General features: G+C 42.8%; 1 long non-coding RNA gene across 1 annotated transcript in view; it reads left to right on the top strand.

The window, feature by feature from the left end:
• Positions 1-17,453, top strand: part of LOC134344795 (uncharacterized) — a 53,787-nt gene extending 36,334 nt beyond the window's left edge. The window contains exons 2-4 of the long non-coding RNA XR_010017526.1: positions 10,523-10,648; positions 16,509-16,603; positions 17,370-17,453. This is a non-coding gene — a long non-coding RNA (uncharacterized LOC134344795). The remainder of the gene's footprint in view (positions 1-10,522; positions 10,649-16,508; positions 16,604-17,369) is intronic.
• Positions 17,454-18,423: the final 970 nt, after the last annotated feature.

Consider the following 18,423-nt stretch of genomic DNA (forward strand, 5'->3'; position numbering starts at 1 on the left):
TGACCATTGCTGTAATGTCAAGACCAGAACTATGACAGCATCTTCCTGATATTGTCACAACCAGGAGAGTTCCTTTGAATAATTTTCAGACTCAGTTTCAACTAAAGCTGTATGATAATGAGATCACCTACACCTTGTGTTAGTACTTGAGAGGATGAGACTAGCATGTCAACCATTGCATGTTCTAATTTCCCTGGTAACCATTCGTTTGCTTTCCAGACATAAAAATTGAGGGGTTTTAATTAATGAACATATTTAATCACAGGTTTCTCCACCAGGAACATATCTTATTATTATTTGTAATATTTGCACTTCCTTACACACGCTTTCACTTCCTTCAAACTAGCTGTCAAAGATGCGGAACTACAAGAGTCTGTTATAAAGAGCCTTAAAGCTTTTGACCTGTTATAACAGAGCAGGGATTTGATGCTGAGGCTTTATAAGGCACTGGTGAGGCCTCAGCTTGAGTGTTGTGAACAGTTCTGAGCTCCTCATCTAAGAAAACATGGTGCTGGTATTGGAGAAGGTTCAGAGGAGGTTCACAAAGATGATTCCGGGAAGGAACAGGTTATATTACGAGGAAAGTTTGATAGCTCCAGGTCTGTACTTGCTGAAATTTAGAAGGATGAGGGGGGATCAAATTGAAACCTTTCAAATGTTGAAAGACCCTGACAGAGTAGATGTGGAAAGGATGTTTCACAAGGTGGGGGAGTCTAGGACAAGAGGCACAGCCTCAAGTTAGAGGGGCATCCATTTAAACAGAGATGAAAAGGAATTTCTTTAGACAGATGGTGGTGAGTTTATGGAATTTATTACCGTAGGCAGCTGTGGATGCCAAGTTGTTGGAAGTATTTAAGGCAGAGCTTGATAGGTTCTTGATTGGACACAGCAAGGAGAAGTCTGGGGAGTGGGGCTGAGGAGGGGAAAAATGAGAATCAGCCCTGATTGAATGGTGGAGCAGACTCAATGGACCAAATGGCCTAGTTCTGCTTCTATGCCTTATGATCTTATTTTCTTTTGGTCTTCCAGAATGCCCAGCACAAGGCTCAAGAAAATTAAAGGGCAAAACATCATAACAGTTAAATGCATCAAATTCTTTACCTCAGGAATGTCAAGAGAACTTCTCATGCTGTTTCACATTATTTTACTTTCAAGCTATCCCTTTTCCCCAGAATAATGTTTCACAAAACTATTGCTTCTTTCCTGCCAGTCATCTATCCCCTCTGATTGGAAGTACTGACTAGAACTGGAATTGACAAGCAAATTCTTATGGTGTGCCTGATAGGGCAGATGAATGATTGAAACATCCATATAAGGAAAAGGAGTGAAAACATTCTGTATTTCAAAACCCTGGTCAGTATTATCAAGAAATACCAGAAAACCGAAATGAAAAAGCAGTGATTAATCAAGTGAGGATTGTGTCTGAGTGATTCATGTGGTCAAATGGTTTACAACTCATCAACAAACAAATGTTCTTAAAAATAGATACCAGAATATTGCCATGAAAACTTTGGACCAGTACAGGATGCCGGAGAATGTCAGGCCCTGACACACCTGAACATCATTGATTTGTTTTAACTAGAACTTGTTAAATAGTTGGTTTAGTTGTTAAACATAGAAACAGAGAAAACCGATAGCACAATACAGGCCCTTCGGTCCACAAAGCTGTGTCAAACATGTTCTTACCTAAGAACTACCTATGCTTACCCATTGCCCTCTATTTTTCTAAGCTCCATGTATCCATCCAGGAGTCTCTTCAAAGACCCTATAGTTTCCACCTCCACCACCATCATTGGCAGCCCATTCCACGCAATCACCATTCACTGCGTAAAAAACTTGCCCCTGACATTTCCTCTGTACCTACTGCCAAACACCTTAAAACTGTGCCCTCTCATGATAGCCATTTCAGCCCTGGGAAAAAGCCTCTGAATATCTACTCGATCAACGCCTCTCATTACCTTGTACTCCTCCATCAGGTCACCTCTCATCCTCCGTCGCTCCAAAGAGAAAAGGCCGAGTTCACTCAACCTATCCTCGTAAGGCATTCTCCCCAATCCAGGCAACATCCTAGTAAACCTCCTCTGTAACCTTTCTATGGTTTCCATGTCCTTCCTGTCATGAGGCGACCAGAATTGAGCACGGTACTCCTAGTGAGGTCTGAACAGGGTCCTAATAGCTGCAACATTACCTCTCAGCTCTTAAACTCAATCCCATGATTGATGAAGGCCAATGTACCACATGCCTTCTTAACCACAGAGTCAACCTGCGTAGCAGCTTTAGGTGTCTTATGGACGCGGACCCCAAGATCCCTCTGATCCTCCACACTGCCAGGAGTCTTACTATTAATACAATATTCTGCCATCATATTTGACCTACTAAAATGAACCACCTCACACTTATCTGGGTTGAACTCCATCTGCCACTTCTCAGCCCAGTTTTACATCCTATCAATGTCCCGCTGTAACCTCTGACAGCCCTCCACACTATCCACATCACCCCAAACTTTGTGTCATCAGCAAATTTACTAACCCATCCCTCCACTTCCTCATCCAGGTCATTTATAAAAATCACAAAGAGTAGGGATCCCAGAACAGATCTTTGAGGCACACCACTGCTCACCAGCCTCCATGCTGAATATGACCCGTCTACAACCACTCTTTGCCTTCCGTGGGCAAGCCAGTTCTGGATCCACAAAGCAATGTCCGGTTGGATCCCCTGCCTCGTTACCTTCTCAATGAGCCTTGCATGGCTCCCTTATCAAATGCCTTTCTAAAATCCATATACACTATATCTACAGCTCTACATTCATCAATGTGTTTAGTCACATCCTCAAAAAATTCAGTCAGGCTCATAAAGCATGACCTGCCTTTGACAAATCCATGCTGACTATTCCTAATCATATTATGCCTCTCCAAATATTCATAAATTCTGCCTCTCAGGATCTTCTCCATCAACTTACTTTACTTTATTGTCGCCAAACAATTGATACTAGAGCATACAATCTATTCAAAATGGATGGGTTACACCTGATCCCGAAGGGGACAAATATCCTGGCAGGAAGGTTTAATAGAGCTGTTAGGGAGGGTTTAAACTAATTTGGCAGGGGGATGGGAACCGGAATGATAGAACGGAGGAAGGGGAAAACAGAAATAAATCTAAGATAGTGAGCAGTAAAGATGTCAGGAAAGACGGGCAGGTGATGGGGCAAATTTGCAGCCATTGGAATGAGTTGCAGTGCAATAAAGTTACAGTAGCATATGGAATAAGGTGGATGATCTTGTCGTACAGCTACAGATTGGCAAGTATGATATTGTGGCCATCACTGAGACGTGGCTAAAGGATGCATGTCTCTAGGAGCTGAACATCCAAGGATACACGGTGTATTGGAAGGATAGGAAGGTAGGCAGAGGGGGAGGCGTAGCTTTATTGGTAAGAAATGATATCAAATCATTAGAAAGTGGTGACATAGGATTGGAAGGTACAGAAACTTTATGTGTTGAGCTAAGAAATTGCAGGGGTAAAAGGACACTGATGGCAGTTATTTATAGGCCTCCAAACAGCTGCAGCGATGTGGACTACAAATTACAACAGGAAATAGAAAGGCTTGTCAGAAGGGCAGTGTTATGATAATTGTGGGGGATTTTAACATGCAAGTAGATTGGGAAAATCATGTCGGAACTGGATCTGAAGCGAGGGAATTTGTAAAATGTCTGCGAGATGGCTTTTTAGAACAGCTTGTTGTTGAGCCCACTAGGGGATCGGCTGTACTGGATTGGGTATTGTGTAATGAACCGGAGGTGATTGGAAAGATTGAGGTGAAGGAACTCTTAGGAGGCAGTGATCATAACATGATTGAGTTCAATGTGAAATTTGAAAAAGAGAAGTTGAAATCTGATGTGTCAGTATTTCAGTGGAGTAAGGGAAATTACAGTAGGATGAGAGAGGAACTGGCCAAAGTTGACTGGAAAGGGACACTAGTGGGAAGGACACCAGAGCAGCAGTGGCTGGAGCTTATGCGAGAAGTGAGGAAGGTGCAAGAAAGATATATTCCAAAAATGAAGAAATTTTTGAATGGAAAAAGGATGCAACCATGGCTGACAAGAGAAGTCAAAGCCAAAGTTAAAGCAAAGGAGAGGGCATACAAGGAAGCACAGAGGGAAGCATAGTGGGAAGACAGAGGACTGGGATGTTTTTAAAAGCTTACAAAAGGAAACTAAGAAGGTCATTAAGAGGGAAAAGATGAACTATGAAAGGAATCGAGCAAATAATATCAAAGAGGATACTAAAAGCTTTTTCAAGTATATAAAGAGTAAAAGACAGGTGAGAGTAGATATAGGACCGATAGAAAATGATGCTGGGGAATTTGTAATGGGAGATAAGGAGATGGCGGAGGAACTGAACGAGTATTTTGCATCAGTCTTTACTGAGGAAGACATCAGCAGTATACCGGACACTCAAGGGTGTCAGGGAAGAGAAGTGTGCGCAGTCACAATTACGACAGAGAAAGTACTCAGGAAGCTGAATGTTCTAAGGGTAGATAAATCTCCCCGACCAGATGGAATGCACCCTCGTGTTCTGAAGGAAGTAGCTGTGGAGATTGCGAAGGCATTAGCAATGATCTTTCAAAAGTCAATAGATTCTGACATGGTTCCAGAGGACTGGAAGATTGCAAATGTCACTCTGCTATTTAAGAAGGGGGCAGGGATACAAAAAGGAAATTGAAGACCTGTTAGCTTGACATCGGTGGTTGGAAGGTTGTTGGAGTCGATTGCCAAGGATGAGGTTACCAAGTATCTGGAGGCATATGACAAGATAGGCAGAACTCAGCATGGTTTCCTTAAAGGAAAATCCTGCTTGACAAACCTATTACAATTTTTTGAGGAAATTACAAGTAGGCTAGACAAGGGAGATGCAGTGGATGTTGTATATTTGGATTTTCAGAAGGTCTTTGACAAAGTGCCACACATGAGGCTTCTTAACAAGATAAGAGCCCATGGAATTATGGGAAAGTTACATACGTAGATAGGGCACTGGCTGATTGACAGGAAACAGAGAGTGGGAATAAAGGGATCCCATTCTGGTTGGCTGCCGGTTACCAGTGGTGTTCCACAGGGGTCCATGTTGGGGCCGCTTCTTTTTACGTTGTACATCAACGATTTGGATTATGGAATAGATGACTTTGTGGCTAAGTTTGCTGATGATACAAAGATAGGTGGAGGGGCCAGTAGTGCTGAGGAAACAGGGAGTCTGCAGAGAGACATGGATAGATTGGGAGAATGGGCTAAGGACTGGCAAATGAAATACAATGTTGGAAAGTGTATGGTTACTCACTTTGGCAGAAGAAATAAACGGGCAGACTATTATTTAAATGGGGAAAGAATTCAAAGTTCTGAGATTCAACGGGACTTGGGAGTCCTCATGCAGGATGCCCTTAAGGTTAACCTCCAGGTTGAGTGGCTGGTGAAGAAGGCGAATGCAATGTTGGCATTCATTTCTAGAGGAATAGAGTATAGGAGCAGGGATGTGATGTTGAGGCTCTATAAGGTGCTAGTAAGACCTCACTTTTAGTACTGTGGGCAGTTTTGGGCTCCTTATTTAAGAAAGGATGTGCTGATGTTGGAGAGGGTACAGAGAAGATTGACTAGAATAATTGGGGGAATGAGAGGGTTAACATATGAGGAACATTTCTCCGCTCTTGGACTGTATTCCTTGGAGTTGAGAAGAATGAGGGGGAACCTCTTAGAAACGTTTCGAATGTTGAAAGGCATGGACAGAGTGGATGTGACAAAGTTGTTCCCATGATGGGGGTGTCCAGTACGAGAGGACATGACTTAAGTATTGAAGGGCGTCCATTCAGAACAGATATGCGAAGAAATTTTTTTAGCCAGAAGGTGGTGAATCTATGGAATTTGTTGCCACGGGCAGCAGTGGAGGCCAAGTCATTGGGTGATTGATAGGTATCTGCATAGCCAGGACATCAAAGTTTATGGTGAGAAGGCAGGGGAGTGGGACTAATTGGGAGAATGGATCAGCTCATGATAAAATGGAGGAGCAGATTCGATGGGCTGAATGGCTGACTTCTGCTCCTTTATCTTATGGTCTTATAGTCTTATGGTCAATCATCACAGCAATATTTGATTCTGCGCTTCATGCTCCCTGGAGTACAAATTGATAGTAAATATTAAAAATGTAAATTATAAATCATAAATAGAAAATAGAAAAGGAAAGTAAGTTACTGTCATCCCTCTGGTTAGCCTGGGCTTCCAACTTGGCTTGATATTGCCTCTTGGCGCCCTTAATGGCTTTCCAGAGTTCACGCCTGGATTCTGCGTATCGACTGGTATACCCGGACCTAAAAGCCGCAGCTCTAGCCTTTAAAAGGGACTTGACCTCATAATTCATCCAAGGTTTCCGGTTAGGGAATAGCCAGACTATCTGTCTCACAAGACGATCCGGGTATTCCCTAACTGGAAACTTTAATGATACGTAGAATGCTTTCTACGGTGCATCTATAAAAATTAGTGAGGGTTTTACGGGACAGGCCAAATTTCTTTAGCTTTCTCAGAAAGTAAAGGCACTGGTGGGCCTTCTTGGCAGTGGACTGTGCTTGGTTGGACCAAGTCAGGTTATTTGTGATATTGACCCAGAGGAACTTAAAGCTTTTGACCTGTTCCATCTGCGCACCACTGATGTAAATGGGGTTGTGCGGTCCGCTACTCCTTCTGAAGTCAGCAACCAATTCCTTCGTCTTGCTGACGTTGAGGGATAGGTTATTGTCTTCGCACCATGCCACCAGCTTCTTAATTTCCTCTCTGTACTCAAACTCATCATTACCCGAGATACGGCCTGCAATTGTGGTGTCATCAGCAAACTTATGTATTGAGTTTGATGGAAACTTGGCTACACAATCATGGGTGTACAGTGAGTACAGCAGGGGGCTGAGTACACCCCCTTGTGGGGCACCGGTGCTCAGAGTGATTGTAGAGGAGAGCTTGTCCCGTATTTTTACAGGTTGGGTCCTGTCTGTGAGGAAGTTGAAGATCCAGCTGCAGATCTGAGTGCTAAGGTTCCAGGTTCCAGAGCTTAGGAATCAGTTTATTTGGAATGATGGTATTAAAGGCAGAGCTGTAGTCAATGAAAAGGTGCCTTACGTATGCGTCTTTATTCTCCAGGTGTTCTAAGGAGGAATGTAGGGCCAGAGAGCTGGCATCTGCCATTGACCTGTTGCTCCGGTAGGCGAATTGCAAAGCATCAAGGTTGACTGATAGGCTGTCGTTAATGTGTGCCATAACCAATCTATCGAAGCACTTCATAGCAATTGATGTCAGAGCCACAGGTCAATAGTCATTCAGGCGTGCCACCTTGCTCTTCTTCGGCACTGGGATTATTGTTGCCTTCTTAAAACAGGTGCGATGAGTCTCGATGCCACCAGGTCCGGTTCATCTGGAAGGAGCGGGACGCTCCTCTTCTGTTCGAATATGTTAAGTTCATCAGGAAGAGAAGCACCACAGTTATTGATATTACCAACCACTGAAGTAAGATTCACTGGTCTATAATTTCCTGGGCCCTTTCTTGAATAAGGGAAGAATATCTACAACCCTCCAATCCTCCAGAATATCTCCCGTCCTCATTGATGATGCAAAGATCATTGCCAGAGACTCAGCAATCTTCTCCCTCACTTCCCACAGTAGCCTGGGGTACATCCCATCCGGTCCCAGTAACTTATCCGACTTGATGCTTTCCAAAAGCTCCAGCACACCCTCTTCCTTAATATCTACATGCTCAAGCTTTTCAGTCTGCTGTCATGCCTACAATCGCCTAAATCCTTTTCCGTAGTGAATACTGAAGCAAGGTATTCATTAAGTACCTCCGTTATCTCCTCCGGTTCCATACACACTTTTCCACTGTCACACTTGATTGGTCCTATTCTCTCATGTGTTATCCTCTTGCTCTTCACATACTTGTAGAATTCCTTGGGGTTTTCCTTAATCCTGTCTGCCAAGGCCTTCTTATGGTCCCTTCTGGCTCTCCTAATTTCATTCTTAAGCTCCTTCCTGCTAGCCTTATTATCTTCTAGATCTCTATCATTACCTAGTTTTTTGAACCTTTCGTAAGCTCTTCTTTTCTTCTTGACTAGATTTACAACAGCCTTTGTTCACCACAGTTCCTGTACCCTACCATCCTTTCCCTGTCTTATTGGAATGTATCTACGCAGAACCCCATGCAAATGTCCCCTGATCATTTGCCACATTTCGTCCGTACGTTTCCCTGAGAACGTCTGTTTCCAATTTATGCCTGATAGCCTCATATTTTCCCTTACTCCATTTAAACGTTTCCCTAACTTGTCTATTCTTATCCCACTCCAATGCTATAGTAAAGGAGATAGAATCGTGATGACTATCTCCAAAATGCTCTCCCACTGAGAGACCTGTCACCTGATCAGGTTCATTTCCCAATACCAGATCAAGTACAGCCTCTCCTCTTGTAGGCTTATCTACATATTGTGTCAAGAAACCTTCATGAACACACCTAACAAACTCCACCCCATCTAAACCCTTCACTCTCGGGAGTTGCCAGTCAAAATTTGGGAAATTAAAATTCCCCACCACAACAACCTTGTTATTATTACTCCTTTCCAGAATCTGTCTCCCTGTCTGCTCCTTGATGTCCCTGTTACTACTGGATGGTCTATAAAAAACACTCAGTAGAGTTATTGGTCCCTTCCTATTCCTAACTTCCACCCACAGAGACTCCGTAGACAACCCCTCCATGACTTCCCCCTTTTCTGCAGCTGTGACACTATCTCTGATCAATAGTGCCACACCTCCACCTCTTTTGCCTCCCTCCATGTCCTTTCTGAAATATCTAAAGCCTGGCACTTGACCTGCCCCTGCACCATTTAAGTCTCTGTAACGGCCACAACATCATAGCTCCAAGTGCTGATCCACGCTCTAAGATCATCCGCTTTATTCATAATACTCCTGGCATTAAAATAGACACATCTCAAACCATCAGTCCGAGTGTGTCGCTTCTCTATCACCTGCCTATCCTCCATTTTGCACTATCTCCAAGCTTTCTCTATTCAGTTCTCCTTGTGTTTTTTGTGCCACTTGTTCTTTAAATATGGGTTCCTCATGCACTCTGTTTTAGTTTATTGAGTTTTGATTTTAATGTGCATGGAGTTCCTGTGCTTTATACATTATTTAAGTTTGTCACCACTACTATTCGTTATAGAAACATAGAAACATAGAAAATAGGTGCAAGAGTAGGCTATTCGGCCCTTCAAGCATGCATCGCCATTCAGTGGAGATCATCCAACTCAGAACCCTGTACCTGCTTTCTCTCCATACCCCCTGATCCCTTTAGCCACAAGGGCCATATCTTACTCCCTCTTAAATATAACCAATGAACTGGCCTCAGCTGTTTCCTGTGGCAGAGAATTCCACAGATTCACCACACTCTGTGTGAAGAAGTTTTTCCTCACCTCGGTCCTAAAAGGCTTCCCCTTTATCCTTAAACTGTGACTCCTCGTTCTGGACTTCCCCAACATCGGGAACAATCTTCCTGCATCTAGCCTGTCCAATCCCTTTAGAATTTTATACGTTTCAATAAGATCCCCCTTCAATCTTCTAAATTCTAGTGAGTATAAGCCTAGTCCATCCAGTCTTTCTTCATATGAAAGTCGGGCCATCCCAGGAATCAATCTGGTAAATCTTCTTTGTACTCCCTCTATGGCAAGAATGTCTTTCCTCAGATTAGGGGACAAAAACTGCACATGACACTCCAGGTGTGGTCTCACCAAGGCCTTGTACAACTGCAGTAGAACCTCCCTGCTCCTGTACTCAAATCCTCTCGCTATGAATGCCAACATACCATTCGCCTTTTTCACTGACTGCTGTACCTGCATGCCCACTTTCAATGACTGGTGTATAATGACACCCAGGTCTCATTGCACCTCCACTTTTCATAATTGGCCACGATTCAGATAATAATGTTTTCCTGTTCTTGCCACCGAAGTGGGTAACCTCACATTTATCCACATTAAATTGCATCTGCCATGAATTTGCCCACTCATCTAACATATCCAAGTCACCCTGCATCCTCTTCGCATCCTCCTCACAGCTAACACTACCGCCCAGCTTCTTGTCATCCACAAACTTGGAGATGCTGCATTTAATTCCCTCGTCTAAGTCATTAATATATATTGTAAACAACTGGGGTCCCAAAACTGAGCCTTGCAGTACCCCACTAGTCACTGCCTGCCATTCTGAAGAGGTCCCATTTATTCCCACTCTTTGCTTCCTGTCTGCCAAACAATTCTCTATCCACATCAATACCTTACCCCCAATACCGTGTGCTTTAAGTTTGCACTAATCATCGAGTCCTGAATTTGGGTTTTGAGTGAATGAATGTTCTGTGCACTCTAGTCCTCACGAGTAAGTACACTCTGAGTCATTTGTTGTTCCTCTGCTATGTTCTTCAAATAAATCTTCATAGTTAATTTTTACCTTCCGACCTCTAGTTTAGTCCACATCCGGGTTTATTCGCCTGAAGATCTCCTTATAACAGGACTCAGCCACCATGGATCCATTGGACTACCAAAGACTCCAGGAGGTACCAGCATCATTGCAGAAAGGCTCTGAAACTGGTAGGCAAGCTTTACATTCTTCAGGGATGGACTCTGTCTCTGGGCATTTGCCTGTGTGTCTTGCTCGTTTGCCCAGAACTCCCGTGAGGAGTTAATTAACCTGTTGGCCCCAAAGTGGTGCAATGGAGACCCCGTGTCTTTCTGCAGTTTATTAACTGAATGTTCCCTACCATTCTAGTTACAACCCACTACAGCCATCCCACCTCTCCCGGAAGTTCCGGGAGTCTTCCGCACATCGATAGTGGCTCCCTGACGCCTGGAAACTATATACAATATCCTGGAAATAGATTTTTTTTGAGAGGGAGAGGGAGAGGGAGAGCGAGCATTCTGATTGGTCTCTCTTCATGCTAAAAGTGGTCCCCAAGCACCGGGTCACGAGGAAACGATATGATTTGGCGATATGAAACGATATGAGTCAGCTGCACCTTTCCTTATTCCCTGTCACGCACTGTTGAATTTTAACGCATGCAAGGTAACCCCTGTTTCCATCCAGGGGGTCAGTGTGGTCTCCACAGGAGATTGTCTTGACTCCCTTTCTCTTCACCATTTACACCTCGGACTTCAGCTACTGCACAGAGTCTTGTCATCTTCAGAAGTTTTTGGATGACTCTGCCATAGTTGGATGCATCCGCAAGGGAGATGAGGCTGAGTACAGGGCTACGGTAGGAAACTTTGTCACATGGTGTGAGCAGAATTATCTGTAGCTTAATGTGAAAAAGACTAAGGAGCTGGTGGTAGACCTGAGGAGAGCTAAGGTACCGGTGACCCCTGTTTCCATCCAGGGGGTCAGTGTGGACATGGTGGAGGACTACAACTACCTGGGGATACGAATTGACAATAAACTGGACTAGTCAAAGAACACTGAGGCTGTCTACAAGAAGGGTCAGAGCCATCTCTATTTCCTGAGGAGAGTGAGGTCCTTTAACATCTGCCAGACGATGCTGAGGATGTTCTACGGGTCTGTGGTGGCCAGTGCTATCATGTTTGCTGTTGTGTGCTGGGGCAGCAGGCTGAGGGTGGCAGACACCAACAGAATCAACAAAATCATTCGTAAGGCCAGTGATGTTGTGGGGATGGAACTGGACTCTCTCACGGTGGTGTCTGAAAAGAGGATGCTGTCTAAGTTGCATGCCATCTTGGTCAATGTCTCCCATCCACTACATAATGTACTGGGTGGGCACAGGAGTACATTCAGCCAGATACTCATTCCACCGAGATGCAGCACAGAGCATCATAGGAAGCCATTCCTGCCTGTGGCCATCAAACTTTACAACTCCTCCCTTGGAGGGTCAGATACCCTGAGCCAATAGGCTGGTCCTGGACTTATTTCATAATTTTCTGGCATAATTTACATATTACTATTTAATTATTTATGGTTCTATTACTATTTATTATTTATGGTCAACTGTAACGAAAACCAATTTCCCCCGAGATCAATAAAGTATGACTATACTATGACCAAGTCATCAGTGACCCAAGATGTGCAAAGGAATGGGTCCGTCACCCAATTGTGAATATCCCTGGTGAATCATCCATGTCAGTGCGGGAAAAAGATCAACTCCTCGAGCTCGCAAGTGACGGTGGGCTGAAAAGTATGTTTGACATGACACCTCTGCCGGCATTCTGGATCAAAGTCAAGGCTGAATATCGAGATAGCCACGAAAACACTGAAAACGTTGCTTCCATTTCCAACATACTTCTGCGAAGCAGAGGTTTCTGCAATGAATGCAATGAAAACTAAATTGCAGAATAGACTGGACATAAGGAACCCCTTCGAGTACCGCTGTCTCCCATCACCCCTCAATAGGACTGTCTTGTTGCAGGAAAACAAGCCCAGGTCTCCCACTGATTCAGTGATGTTGGTGTGTTGCAATGATTTTATATGTTCATACAAGGAAAATATGTGCTGTGTGTTTAATATCCTAACGTTACTTAAAATGTTATGATGCCATTGACTTATAAGTGACTTATAATTCAGTGGTCCCCACCCTCCAGGTCGCGAAGAGTACAGTGGTGGCCGGAACGCACCTAGAACATCTTTAAGAAAAAAGCTGAAATAAACAAGTTAATTAATTAGGTGCCGCCCAGCATGTAAATGTCGGCCCAGATCAGAGGCGATTGCCGATAGCGTCGCCTCTGATCTGGGCCAACATTTATGTGCCAGGCGGCACCTAATCAATTAGCTTGTTTATTTCAGCTTTTATCTTAAAGATGTGCTGGGTGCGTTCCAGCCACCGCTGTACCGCTGCATTCTTCACGGCCCGGAGGTTTGGGACCACTGTTAAAATTGACTTATCACTACATTCATGCGGGTAAAATATGCGCTGTGTGTTTAATATTAAAGTCGTTAGATAAACCCCTTTAGAAACGAAATTGATTGTATTAGCCACTTACAAGTGACTTATAGTTGACTTATCACCAATATTCCGGTCACGTTTAACACCACACCACCACCACCCCCCACCCCCCACTCCGGGTCGGCCAGTCCGCAAGAATATTATCAATGTTAAACTGGTCCGCAGTGCAAAAGAGGTTGAGGACCCCTGATTTAAACTAGCTGGCTAGCTGCCAAGGAGCTACGCTATTGACGTCCTACGTGATGAGGCCAAACTCCCTGTAGACTTGCTTAAAGTTGTAATAGAATAAACATGATAATATAATATTAGTACATATTTTAATGTTACATTTGCTGCATATACCCAACTTGGTTTACAGATTGGACAAAATCACGAAACAAAGTATTACATACACCCTTGGAGGTCGACAGGGGGAGGGGAGGATATGGGGCTGCGGGGGTTGGGGGTGCTACCTCTCTGAAATGACATTTTGTAGGGTGGGATGTCTGCCACTAAGTTCTCTCGGACAGGTAAAGGTGGTTTATATAACTTCCCTCAATTCAGTCAGGGCCCTTTCATGGGCTATGGCCTTATGGAGGAAGGACTCTCCCATGTGTTTTGATATCAATTGATTTTTAGGAACTGTGAGGGGGGTATTCTTCCACTCTGCCCAGGGTCCAGAGACAGCCAGCAGACTCCTCCATTTGCATCGGGGGCTCGATCCATTGCCAACTATTCAGTTGAATTCTGGACCTTGGTGGCAAAGGGCAGGTCGAGCATGAAGGCTTTGGCTCTGCTGTTAAATGACCAAGCCAAGTATGTTCTAGCGACCAGGGACCTGGAATTTCCAAGATGTATGAACTTGCTTCCAAGATGCCAGCCCAAGTTTCTGTGAGTGTGCCGAATTGTTGTTTGAAATTCCAAGTTACCTTCTACTCCTCAGAACTGGAAACTGAGTTGTTTAGAGTGCCTCCAGTATATTCGGACTTACCGGAAGTAATTAACAAAAAGACAGCCACAAAGCTTCTTTTACACAGAGACTTTGATTGCATTATTGACTTGCTACCAGGTACTTGTTCTCCCCTGGGAAGTCTCCATGTCTTGTTCACTCCCGAGAGACAAACCATGGAGGATATATTAAAGAGACTTGGGCATCTGGATTTATTTGTGCATCTACTTTGCCTGCTGGGGCAGGATTTTTTTTCGTACCCAAGAAGGGTGACAGATTGAGACCATGTATTGATTACAGGATTCTGAATATGTTTACTATTAAGAATCAGTACCCATTCCTTTCTATGAATACAGATTTCGAACTATTACAGGGAGCAACAATCTTCACAAAACTTGATTTCTGAAATGCCTACATCCTTACCCAGGTTCGAGAGGGAGATGAATGGAAAATGGCTGTAGTGATATCACCTGTCACGTGTAAGAACGTGATTGGACAGAGTTCAGAGCATGCGCAAAAATGACAGAATTATCTAGAAACTGTATGTTAAAAACGTGCTTGCTGTTGCTGTTGTAAATAAACTTTCTAGTTTTAATTCTTCCAGAATATGTTTTTCTCTTAATAACCCACGGTACGTGTAAAGAAAACAATATGGTGTCAGAAGTCGGTCTGGAAGAATAATTCATTTCACTGACACGGGAGAAACGAAGATAATCAAAAAAAAAGCACCAACTTTTTCGTTGTTTGCTAACAGCTTTAAAAATGGAAGTTTTGCAACCCCTATCAATGCTTCAGCTGACTGGAAACGTAGCTGAAAACCGGAGAAGATTTAAACAGCGTTTTGAAATTTACTGATTGGAGCAGAAAATAAAACAGAAAAAACAAAAGCAGCGATCCTATTCCATGTAATAGAGGATGATGCAATTGAGATATATAACCATTTAACTTTTGAAAATGGAGATAATTTGAATCTAAGAGCGATAATCGACAAATTTGAAGCATTTTGCATACTGAAGTGCAATGTGACGTATGAGCGCTACAATTTTTTCAAATGTCAGCAGAGACCTGGTCAAACGATTGATCAATTTGTTACGGAGTTGAGAAACCACAGTAAAAGATGCGAGTTTGCTGAGCTTACAGACTCTCTCAATAAAGACAGAATTGTTTGTGGCATTCTGGATAATGGTCTCAGAGAAAGACTGTTAGAACAAAATTTGAACTTGGAAAAAGCTGCGGCACTCTGCAAAGCCTCTGACACCGTGATGCCACAGGCTAAAGAGCTTTTTATTGAGAACTGCAACGTACATGCCGTGCAGGAACATATGAAAAAAATCATAAAATGGCAACGGAACCGATAGAGAACAAGACGTCATCTGAAAGAAAAAAACTTTTTCTGCGGTAAGAGTAATCATTTTTCATGCTGTTGCAGAAGTAAAAAGGAAATTAAACACGTAAATGCAGTGCTTGAAAATGAATGTGAGCAGTTTTATATAGATGTGCTTTGAAAACGAAATAAGATTGACTGGACTATGCCATTGCAAGTGAACCAAAACACTATTCTGTTTAAATTGGATACTGGAGCACAAGTAAACGTTCTTGCAGAATCTGAGTTTAATGCATTAAAGCCAAGACCAAAGTTACATCAGACAAATATAAAAGTGACTGGGTATTCAGGTGCAGACATTCCAGTTAAAGGAACATGTGTGGCAAAAGTATCACACAAAAATATGAAGCACATGCTTTCATTTGTGGTGATGCCAAGAATGTACAGTCAACACTGGGTTTATCTGCCTGTGAGAGACTGTATTTAGTGAAAAGTGTCTTAGTCCTGGATAATGACACAGAGTCAGAATACAGTGAGTTGATGAAAGAGCAAGAAAAAACAGAATTTGATTCCAATGCAGCAAAAGTAAAAGAAGTCATAAAGAAAGCTCCTAGACCCATCCCTTTGTTACCAGCATCTGACAAAGCATTACCACCAAAACCAGGAGTTACAATTTTGCCCTCTGGGATTAACATACATGCATCAATGGGCCATGCATTCCATCACAATCTCACCTCTGCAGGAGGACAGAGGCCAAGCTTGCCGGTACAGTACAATACTGATCTGAAGCTGAAGAGTGACAAGAATCAGGATCCAATTGAAGAAGTGAAAGCACAAGTGAAGGAATTGAGAAGCTTTATTGAAATGATGAAGTCTCAGCATAAAAAAGAGTTTACACAGTTAATGAATGAATTAGCTGAAGAAAAGAAGATTCATATTTCATTACAAATGGAAGTGGAGGGAATTAAGAAAACTACAGTACTTGAAGTACATCCCAGATCATACATGGTCCAAACAGAAGAAGGAGCAGTGTTGAGAAGAAATCGCAAAGACCTCAAGAAAGAGCCAACTTCAGAGTTTCAGTTAACTGATGCAGACCAGATGAAACATGGAAATAACAACGAAACACAGGAACTGTGTGAACCACTTAGAAGGTCTACTCGTTTTTGTAAACCTCCAGAGAGACTGATAGAGACATGGTAAATTATGCATTTGTTTTGATTAATGTTGCTAATTGTTTTTCTTTTTAAGGAAATGAAGATGTGGTGATATCACATGTCACGTGTAAGAACGTGATTGGACAGAGTTCGCAGCATACGCAGAAATGACAGCATGATCCAGAAACTGTATGTTAAAGACGTGCATGCTGTTTGCTGTTGTAAATAAACGTTCTAGTTTTAATTCTTCCAGAATATGGTTTGTTCTTAGTAACCTACAGTATGTGTAAAGAACACAACAATGGCCTTCAACACTCCCACTGGACATTATGAGTATGTCCAGTAGGTGACACTATTCAGCTTAGTGAACGCTCCACTGGTCTTTCAAAATTTTGTCAACGACCTACTCTAAGATATGTCCAACGGCTTTGTGTTTGTTTATTTGGATGATTTTTTTTTTCAATTGCTTCAAGAACGTGTCCAACATGTAAGGAGTGTTCTTCAACATCTACTGGAGAATTAACCTTTTGTAAAACTTGAGAAAGGCAAATTTCTCTTTCCCAAAGTTTCTTTCCTTGGATTTGTCATTTCCAATGGGGATTTCCAGATGGACCCTGAAAAGACCCAAGCAGTACAGAATTGGCCACAACTTCTGCTGGTTAAATAGTTCCAACACTTTTTTTGGGTTTGCCAATTTCCATCATTGTTTCTATTGCAGATCTACTTAGCAACTGCACTAAGTGGTCTGCAAGGCCCTTCTATTGGACTCCAGAAGCAGAAGCCACCTCTTTCTGTAACCTTAAAAACATATTTACCACAGCACCTGTACATGTTCTCCCTGATCCAGACCTACCTTTGTAATGAAATTTGATGCCTTAGTTAGTGAGGTAGGAGTCATGCTCTCTCAATTAACTATCTCTGACAAGAAGTTACACCCATGTGGTTTCTTTTCCAGAGAGGAACGAGATGAACTACAACATTGGCAACAGGGAGTTGCTTGCTGTCAAGATGGTGCTTGAAGAATGGAGACGTGGTTTGGAGGAGGCAAAACATACCTTTGTGATTTGGACTGATCATAAAAACTTAGCTTATATCCAAGATGCAAAGAGGCTGAACTCCTGTATGCACATTGGTCATTGTTTTTCAATAGGTTTAATTTTATTATAACTAAGGACCTGGTTTCAAGAATCAGAAACTGGACACTCTAGGTAGCTTGATACACCCAACAAGGAAAAAATATCAGTGACCAATCTTCCCAGTTCAAGGCTGGTGGCTCCCATTAAATCCATTACGTGAAAGGCACAGGAACAATATGAGGCTGATCCTCATATATGACTTCTATGTCATATCTTTCTCTCCATGTTGGTTCACTCCAAGATATTGAATTTGGGGCATGCCTCTAACATGGTTGGGCACCCAGAAATTTTGTGTACATTAGAGCTTATTAAGAGCCAAATCTGATGCCCAGTCATAACAAAGTATATCAAGGTCTATGTTTTGGCATACGATGTGTGCCTGAAATAAGGAACCTAGACACTGTCTCAAGGTCTCTTACAACCTTTTCCTATTCCCACTCATCCTTGATCTCATATTTCAATGGACTTTATCACTAGCCTCCCTCCACCTGGGGGAATAACGTTATTATGGTTGTGGCTGACCAATTCTCAAGGGCTTTGTCCCTTCCCAAACTTCCCATGGCTTTGGAAATGACCGATCTTAAGTTACAAAATATCTCCCAGAGACACAGCTTTCCCTGGGATATCTCCTCGGACTTTGGCACACAATCCACTCTAAATCTGGAAGGCCTTTTGTCATCTCAGTGGGGCTACTGTAATCTTGTCCTCTGTGTTCAATCTGCAACTAATGGACAGACAAAGAGAGTGACCAGGATTTGGAAAGATCCCAAAAGTGTTTGGTTTTAGGAAACCTGACTAAATGGAATGGCCATCATATTTAGGCAGAATTTGCACAGAATAATCTTTTATACTCCTCCATTGGGATGTGACCCT

Source organism: Mobula hypostoma, chromosome 4, assembly GCF_963921235.1.
Source record: "Mobula hypostoma chromosome 4, sMobHyp1.1, whole genome shotgun sequence".
Lineage (NCBI taxonomy): Eukaryota > Metazoa > Chordata > Chondrichthyes > Myliobatiformes > Myliobatidae > Mobula > Mobula hypostoma.